At 37.5% G+C, this 8,759-nt stretch overlaps 1 long non-coding RNA gene across 1 annotated transcript; it reads left to right on the top strand.

Annotated features, from left to right (window-relative positions):
• The first annotated feature begins 340 nt into the window (after positions 1-340).
• LOC124368615 lies at positions 341-7,760 on the top strand. Its single transcript, XR_006922971.1, has 2 exons — positions 341-484; positions 7,376-7,760. It is a non-coding gene; the product is annotated as an uncharacterized LOC124368615 (long non-coding RNA).
• The last annotated feature ends 999 nt before the right edge of the window (positions 7,761-8,759 follow it).

Here is an 8,759-nt window from a genome sequence, read left to right on the forward strand (position 1 = left end):
ATAAGTTTAGTTCCCAAATTCAACAATTCAATCTGTAGTAAACCCAAAGCATTCTATGAAATCTGTGAATACAATCTACATGGAACGGTTCAAATTATTTTACAATTGATTAAAGCAATTAAAGAGAAAGTAAAGCTCTTATTGTTCATATCTCTAATGGGGCATGAACCTTTAAAATCTATACAGTCTTTTGTTGCCTGGTAAACCTTTTGATAAACTTTTAACGAGGTTGTAAAAGTTTCAAAAGACTCTTTTGTTTTAAAGCATAAAAATAACCTATGAATTGTTTGTGTTTAACAAGCGTTTCCAAAGTGAAGGGCAATCAGTGTCATACATCGCAGTACAATCAACACAGTTATATTCCTCGTGTGCGTTTTCAAACTGTCGTAGACCATCTTTTACGAGACTAGATTTTGATACATAGTCGTGGTAAACAAAATACATAGAAGGTATTAGCTAAGGACGCTAACCCAACTTTAAAAAAGTAAGTAGCATATTTCAAACTTGTGAAAAATACCTAGTGAAGAGTCATAGTACTAAATAATACTTAATGTTAGGCATATTTTACGTTAGTAATATTAGCACAGTATTATTAGCATCTCAACTCTCTTACTCTAAGGATAAAAAATCCAGCTAAAAATTCTTTTCCAGTATGGTATGACATAGTTACATATAAAGGGAAATCATTGTATGAATATTGCACTATTGTACAAAAACGTCTATGAAAAAATGATGTACAGAAAAATAAACTTATGAGAAGATATCTGTTAATACAATTAACTAAAAATTATTTTTCAAGAGCCCATGTTTAAGTAAGACAAGTTTATTTTATTTTCAATAACAAAATCACTATATAAATTTCTTACACAGTTTTGAACTTTATCAATGTGCATTAATAATAATTATAGTAACAATTAATTAAATTACTACGATAGAAACATACACGATGTATTATTACTAAACAAAATACATAGGTGAGAAAAATAAACAGAGGTAGGTTGCTTAGATGTTAATGTTAAACATAAAAGTGTGAAATATAATGCCTTAAATAGTTCGTGGCTACTAAACAGAATAGATAGTTATAACAACTAAGATGGTACAGAAACAAAAATAACAATTGCCAAAAAATAATAACAGTTGAATAAGTAAAAATAAGATTACAAATTAATAATTAATAACATGCAAAAAGTGATAATAGGATTTCGGACATTTGCCATCGTTATATGTTAAAAATGTATAACACTAGGTTTCAATATAGGAGGGTTTAAATCTTTCAGTGACGCACTTTCGCGTGTGCGGGTGTGACACATTGTATGTGCTCTTGACTCCTGTGCAGTAACAATGTCTGAGTTAATTTTCTCCTGGATTTCAAGTTGATGTAAGGTATTACCAATGTTTTAGTGGTAGTCCATTACCACACGTTGTAAGCTTTAAACATGTTAATGTATTAAGCTTTTTACAACTGAGAAAGATGTTAGATGTCAATCATAGAAACGTAGTGCTGTATATTTTGTAATATATAACGATGGCAAATGTCCGAAATCATATTATACTTTCAAACCATCCGTCCTCAATAAGAAACTCTAAATAAATAATGCAAAAGAGCCATAACGTGAATTTTAAATCAGAAAATGTCTTCACAAATGTTTTCTAATTATAAAAAATTTAATGGAAAAAGTTATCTCTTAAATAACAGCGCTCTAGAACCTACCTAAAAGCCGTAGACTTGAAATAAGACTATGATATTCGTATGCCATTTACCGAACACATGGAAAAGTCTTATAAATAATATATGGAGAACATTTTGTGCAGAAGTTAAAACATCAACTACAAATGTCTTAATCGGGTACGTGAAGTAAAGTTTGTATCTCGTTGATGGGCAATTCTAGATATAAACGGCCTTGCCATACTCTAACAGTTCTCAGAAACTTCCGTGGCCGTCTTCCAATTTGCACAATTGGCTGGTCATATCTGGTGTCTAAGCCCTGGAGGGCTGGCGTATTCCAAAACCTGTCTGATCAGAGAGCAGGATAATGCTTTCATGGCATCCAGATTATCTGGATTATTTATAGTGGATCTGGAAACAAACCCCATTAGCTTATCGAATCAGTATGGGTGTGCAAATTGAGGCGGTTTTCAAATGTAACGCCTAGGTCCTTGAGAAAGAAAACTTGAAGGTTAGGCTGTCCATCCAAGTTTATGGGTATTTACAGAATATTTGCTGATGTTGGGATAATTGTTTTGGTCGCACCATTCGGCCATAGAATCTAGCTTGACGGAAGCTGAGTTCTGTTTTCGATCGGTTTATCACCAGTGAACATCTAGATGTCTGTTTATATGTCTTTCACGATTTCACTAACACAATTCTTAAATAAATACATGGCCAATCTTGCGGGACACCTGAGGTGTGGTCAAATTCCGTTTGGAGCAGGAGAAGAGTAGACTCACTTGATACAACGCCTAACAAGATAGCCAACCCAGCAGAGATCACTTCTGGCTGCTGTATACCTTCCTGTTGAGCCTACCACTGGGTACAGCAAAAAGCAATGTGTCACTTAAATCTGGGCAACCCTATGGATGTCCAGGAGCGGCGCACACCACTATCCGCAAATGTAGAGATTCTGGGGGACAAGGGCCAATTCGTTAGGTCTAGTCTACTGCGGGAGATGACTGTTGGAATTTGGTGGGGTTCGTTCCCTAAGTATCAGAGGTTGTTGCTAGCCTCAAAAAGGGTGTACCACCTCCTGCCTGCTAGGATTGACTTGGAGAGGCTGGTTCAAATCTGGCCTCCTCTTATTCCAGGGGAACATGACGGAAAATTACGTTTGTAAAATTACGGCGTCGCAGTACTCTAAAATTTACATTTGAATACCAGCTGGTTTAATAAAGATAACAACCGTAAATAGCTTTAAATACCACATTATTACAATTAAGATATCTCTATATGTGATTCTGACGGAAGTTTCATATGACATCATTCACTTAAGGATAAAAGAGACGTTTTAATATTGTAAGGGCAGAGTCTTAACTGACATCGTATACCAAGAGTGAGCAGCTTTATAATGTTGATTTTGTTTGCGCGAAGCAGAAGTAATATACAGTCTTTGCTCACTGCCTGTGTATATTTATGAAGTGACAAGGTATCGCAAACGTTTGACAAGTATACACTCTTGCTATTGTTTGCTTGTCACCGGTGATAATGGATTCTTTAAAATTGCGTTATTTATTGGTGAAATTATGAAATGTACGATATGAAATAAAATAAAAGATTGTAATTAAAAACATTTTGCAGGTTAATATAGGTTACAAATGTCGACTAATTGCTGTAAACAAATATTAAATAAAATTAGGAAAAAATCATCAAAAGTAGAAAATATTTAGCAGTTTTGCTATCTGTATATACTTTTATTTACGCGTTGGTGATTCATGTTTCGAAATTATACTGTGAGTTAATTTTCGTTAAGTTTTTCTTATACTCTAAGCTGATTGATGACCATTGCTGAAAGCAGTTACTACACACCAACTACAAATATAAATATATAAATTTTGAATAATTTTGAAAGGCAAATTATCTTTGGAGTCTTAGCTAACCAAGTTAATGTAGATGGCAGTAATTTAAGTTTATTATCAGCCATATTATTTCCACAGGAGGATTTACTTCTCATTAGTTTATTCCTTCCAGTTCAACCTACACTTGGTTACTTATACCTGGGATGTGTTACTTATATTTGGCCAACCCTATGGATGTCTATGAGCGGCACATCACTAACAGCAAATTTCGAGATATTTGTATAAAATGGTAAATTGATAGGTCGGTAACTGTGGACCTGCCTTAGTGTTCAAGGGCGTTGCTAGCCAGGGTATGAGAAAGGCTCTCCCCTGCTCGCTTTTACCGGAAGAGGCTGCAACAGAGTTGGCCTTCCTTTCTTCCAAGGTGACATTACTGAGATAAAGTACCTGCTATCCCTCCTCATTGAATCTCGACAGGAGACTACCCCTACGCCCAACCGTACCCATCCTGAATATCTTGTTACTCCGCAATCAAGCTCAAAAGTTTCTGACAGCATCTTGTCAAAAGTGAAAAATATATTATTTGTCCACAAAACGTAGCCATGGTGGGAAGGGTTGATTTAAAATGAATATAGAGTTTAGCTCTAGTTCACGTTCCTCATAATACAGTGTCTGAAATCTGATGCTGATACAGACTTGACTCCTGGAATCTGATGGCATGTACGTCTGAAGAGATTGGATAAAGTCGAGGTCGAAGAAGCTCAAAACGAACAATTTGGAGAACACTTAGATTACAAAATATAAAATATAGTGTAATCCAGTTGAATTGGCATTCACACTGTCTCATCAGGTGCACAAAAGACTGCACTACGGTGTCTCTGACACGGTTTCTAGCACCCAAGTTATCTAAATATAACATAGCCATGGAGGGAAGGGTTGAGTTCAGTTCCAGTTCACACTCCTCTTAAGAGTCCAGTCCTGCTGTCAGATTCCACACGGCATTAAGAGTAAAGTAAAGTAAAATAAAGATGTCTTATTGTACCAAGTGAAGTTAGGGCTAAGAATCCCTCTCTAACACTTAACCTGGGGACCAACGGCTTAAAGGTGACTTCCGAACCACCGTGAATGGCTGAGCAGGCGGGCTATTTTTAAAGACAGGATCACTCAGCGGTCAACCATCCCAAGCAGCAGCCACTCTTGACGTTGCTTGATCTGGTTATCTTGCAACAACCGTTGTGCCATTGGTATTATATTTATTTAACATTCATATTAAATCAACCCTTCCACAATGGCTGTAACAGTATATGAGAAGCAGCAGCAATATGAGCAGCAATATCAGTTTTTACCTTAATAGTACTATCGATCTCAGCAAGAAAGTGAATATTAGCAAGGAAGCGGACTTAAGCAGCAATTACAAATATAATCTTTGTTACACTATTGACTTCGGCAAATGAGTAATCCAAGCAAAGAAGTAAATATAGCCAGAACTTCAGCTTAATCTTAATAACAGTATAAATCTTAGCAGATTTATACGCAGAGGAGTGGTTGTAATTTTAACAATCAAGTAAACTTCGGAACTAACTTAAAAAAACAAGTAAATAAAAACAACCTAAACAGACAATATAAATTTTTCTTTAACATGCAAGAAAAATCAGCATGATTAAATAATACGTAAACTTAAAAATCGTCATTAAAATTACGTCGAGGCAGGCGGGCTGCTTGGATGGGTGACTGCTGAGGGATCCAAGCAGCCCGCCTGCCCGGCCATTGGTGGTGGTTCGGAAGTCAACTTAAGCCGTTGGTCGCCAGGTAAGTTTTAGAGAGGGCTTCTTAGCTCTAACTTCGCCTGTAAAGCAAGACATCTTTACTTTATTTTTACTTCACCTTTTTAATACGTAAACCAATTAATTAAATTCCCAATGTGTAAATCAATAATCACAGAAAATTAAAATCCAAATATAAATGATCCAACTGAATCAATAAACAAATTTCTGGTCGATCTTTGACCTGGCCGTTTTGATTACACAGTTGCTTTGTGTCCTTGTTGGTGTTTAACCGAAAATGACAAGTATTGGTAAAGTTCACTCTGCTACTTTAATACGCGATATCGGACCTCGGCGTATGAAAGTCAGTGCCTGTCCCGTGTCACTGTATTATAGCCCCGACACCAGCAGGTGCCGCACGCTCTCACAACTGCCATTGTTGCGGCTCGATTTCATTAACTACCTCTATTCATTCTGCTTGTCGGCTCATTTCATTTCAGTGAAAAGCCCTTTCTCTATTGCGGTCTAATACCGTGTTCACATTTCCCGAAACTTATGGTCAATTTTGTTTTTTATTGCACAACTTTATTGAAAGAGCCTCAAATATGTATGATACGAACATTGCCTTAACAGGAGCTTGGCACTATTAAGGCGTGTGTTGAGAAAAGGTGGAAATGTGAAATTTGCTTACTAATCCATAAAAAGTATCTAAATAAGAATCTCGACACCCGACCCCACCGAGTCTAACGCTTATTCCGCTCGCGCTTTGACTTATATCATACTCTTGAAAGTACAACTGTCAAAATTATTCCAAATATATCGTATCGTATTCTACAGAAACAGGATGGTGTGCATTATTTAAATTTTTCGATGAACTGTAGAGCAATTTTTGGGTTCATGAAAGTGGCTAGTCTCCTTACAAGAGTTATTTTATATCTTAGGACAAGAAACTTATAATTTGCACCTAGTAGTATAAGGACCTTTTAGGTGCTTCCGGAGTGACAGGATATTCAGGATGGGCAAGGTTGCGGGTAGGGGCTGCCTTCTATCGAAATCCATTAGGAAGAATTTAGGGCACTAATCTCAAGTCATGTTCTGCCGGAAGAAGGGGAGGCCAGCTCTGACCCAGCCTCTCCAGTCAAAGCAGGTAGAAGAACCTATGAGGTTAGGGAACGAACCACACCAACTCCAACAGTTATCTACCGCAGTAGTCTATACCTATCGAATTACCCTTGCACCCCAGAATCTCGACATTTGCGGTTAGTGATGTGCCGCTCCTGGACATCCATAAGGTTGCCCAGATTTAAGTGACACATCGGTTTGCTGTGCCAAGTGGTAGGTGCAACTGGAAGGTATAAACCAGCCAGAAGTGATCCCTGCTGGGTAACCCTACACGAGTTAGTGAATACGAAATATAAGGATACGGTAAAATATACTAATGCGGGACATAGTTACAAAACCAAACATGCAATGGAAATGAAAAAACACAAGTACTTTATATCGTACTATTATCCAAGGAAATATCAATAAATAAAACAATTGTAACATTGAAGACAGCATCAAATTGTCAATAAGCAGGCAGCCTGTGATAAAAAAGCTTACTATTGGTCATATTGGTCATTGGTTGATTGAGCTTTAGCTAATCACAATACATAATCGCACTTTTATCTAACCTGTACAGGCGGATGAATATCATTGGTAGTATTAGTTTAACATCTGTTGTCTGAAGAGAGCGAGCTCAAAATAGTTCAAGAATTTAATTGTGTGAGAAATGTTTCGGGTGTGAAATAGAAAATTACGCGTTACATGTTTAAAATGGATAGTGGTTATAAGCTGCCACAAATGTGCGAAAACTAATATTTTCGTCTGTTGATGTAGTTTTGAGTGATATCAATTATATATATATGATTACTGTATTATTTACAGGATAGTTCAATAATTACAATCTATACTAGCAGAACAGGAGAGTTGGCCACGATTTACTTAAAGCAATCCACACAACCATCTTTTCTGTTTCAGTTTGACTTTAAGTCAGCGATCCGGTTGACATAACCTAACATTATACATTATATTATATAGTTGATATTTCCTTTTTTATATAGATATCAATGGTCGTATGCCCCCCATTGGGATCTACTCTGGTGATGCAGTCCAGATGGCGATTACTGCCGACTGCCGTGAAAAGGTTCCTTCGATGGCTCCAAGTGAAGATGTATACAATGAAACATTGATAATCCGTTAACAAGACAGGATGGAGAGTCTTGCTGACGTTACAAAGGTTGGGCAGGAGTTTCCACCACACTGAGAAAAATTTTTACGTTTCTAAGAAAGTATCAGCCCACATCTCCTCTCAATTTACCTTGCCTGACCTTGGCTGTGCAAAGGATCTGCTCATTTAGACATATTGTCATACAATTTTATTCCAATGTAAGTGACCATGGTTGTTCACAATATTTTTACCTATAAAAATTCAAATACAGGCTGAAATGTGTCTTTCTTCCAATTTAGTTAGTTTAATTCAATTGCCTTATTAGTTTTATAAACGAAAACTTCCACAATTTTGTCAATGACAACTTGTGATAAATGAAAATATTTACATTTATCTGCTTATTATTATTTAGTATTTATGCTAAGTTTTATAAATGATTAAATAGTTAAAGTTGATCGTATTTTAGGGGAAGGCAATAATAAGTTTCTAATTTCATATTTCTGTACGTGTATACTAATAATTATGCTGATAGTATTTAGGTGCTTCAGAAATGAATAATCAATGATAAGAAGTTTAAAGAATTGCTCAAACCGTGATCATTCTTATCATTGGTAATCGCTGTGGGAACATGCCAGTGCAGCGAGGTATATTCTGTATGTGACGCTTGCAGGTGTAACCTGGTAATCGCTGTGGGAACATGCCAGTGCAGCGAGGTACATTCTGGATATGACGCCTGTAGGTGTGGCGTAGTAATCGCTGTGGGAACATGCCAGTGCAGCGAGGTACATTCTGTATATGACGCCTGTAGGTGTGGCCTGGTAATCGCTGTGGGAACATGCCAGTGCAGCGAGGTACATTCTGTATGTGAGGTTGTAGGTGTGGCCTAGTAATCGCTGTGGGAACATGCCAGTGCAGCGAGGTACATTCTGTATGTGACGGTTGCAGGTGTGACCTGGTAATCGCTGTGGGAACATGCCAGTGCAGCGAGGTACAGTCTGTATGTGACGGTTGCAGGTGTGACCTGGTAATCGCTGTGGGAACATGCCAGTGCAGCGAGGTACATTCTGTATGTGACAGTTGCAGGTGTGACCTGGTAATCGCTGTGGGAACATGCCAGTGCAGCGAGGTACATTCTGTATGTGACGGTTGCAGGTGTGACCTGGTAATCGCTGTGGGAACATGCCAGTGCAGCGAGGTACATTCTGTATGTGACGGTTGCAGGTGTGACCTGGTAATCGCTGTCGGAACATGCCAGTGCAGCGAGGTACATTCTGTAT

This window comes from Homalodisca vitripennis, chromosome X (assembly GCF_021130785.1).
Source record: "Homalodisca vitripennis isolate AUS2020 chromosome X, UT_GWSS_2.1, whole genome shotgun sequence".
Classification (NCBI taxonomy): Eukaryota; Metazoa; Arthropoda; class Insecta; order Hemiptera; family Cicadellidae; genus Homalodisca; species Homalodisca vitripennis.